Raw genomic sequence first — 662 nt, forward strand, 5'->3', positions numbered from 1 at the left:
TCTCCCGGTTCTTGGGTGTTCTCCCCGTTCCCGGGTGTTCTCCCCGTTCCTGGGTGCTCTCCCAGTTCCCGGGTGTTCTCCTGGTTCCCGGGTGTTCGCCTCATTCCCGGGTGTTCTCCCGGTTCCCGGGTGTTCTCCCGGTTCCCGGGTGCTCTCCCGGCTCCCGGGTGTTCTCCCCGTTCCCGGGTGCTCTCCCGGCTCCCGGGTGTTCTCCCGGTTCCCGGGTGCTCTCCCGGTTCCCGGGGAAGGACGAACGGAGCTCCCTCCATGCGCCGTGACGGTCCGGCCACGCCCCGAGGTGCCCGGGCTGTCCCCAGGGGCTGAGAAAGTCCCAAATCGCCAGGCTCTGCTTCTGGCAATGCCATCCCCAGGTGCGGGTGCCATCCTCAAGGTCCCGATGCCCCCCAATGTCCCGATGTCACCCCCAGGTCCCAATGCCATCCTCAAGGTCCCAATGTCATCCTCAATGTCCTGATATCCCCCCCCAGGTGCCAATGCCATCCCCTCAGTGCCAATGCCACCCCAAGGTCCCGATGCCCCCCCAGGTGCCAGTGCCCCTCCAAGTTACCAATGACTCCCCAGGTCCTGACGCCCCCCCAGGTGCCAGTGTCCCCCCAGGTGCCAATGCCACCCCAAGGTCCCAATGCCCCTCCCAGGTCCCA

This window comes from Geospiza fortis, unplaced genomic scaffold (genome assembly GCF_000277835.1).
Source record: "Geospiza fortis unplaced genomic scaffold, GeoFor_1.0 scaffold109, whole genome shotgun sequence".
NCBI lineage: Eukaryota > Metazoa > Chordata > Aves > Passeriformes > Thraupidae > Geospiza > Geospiza fortis.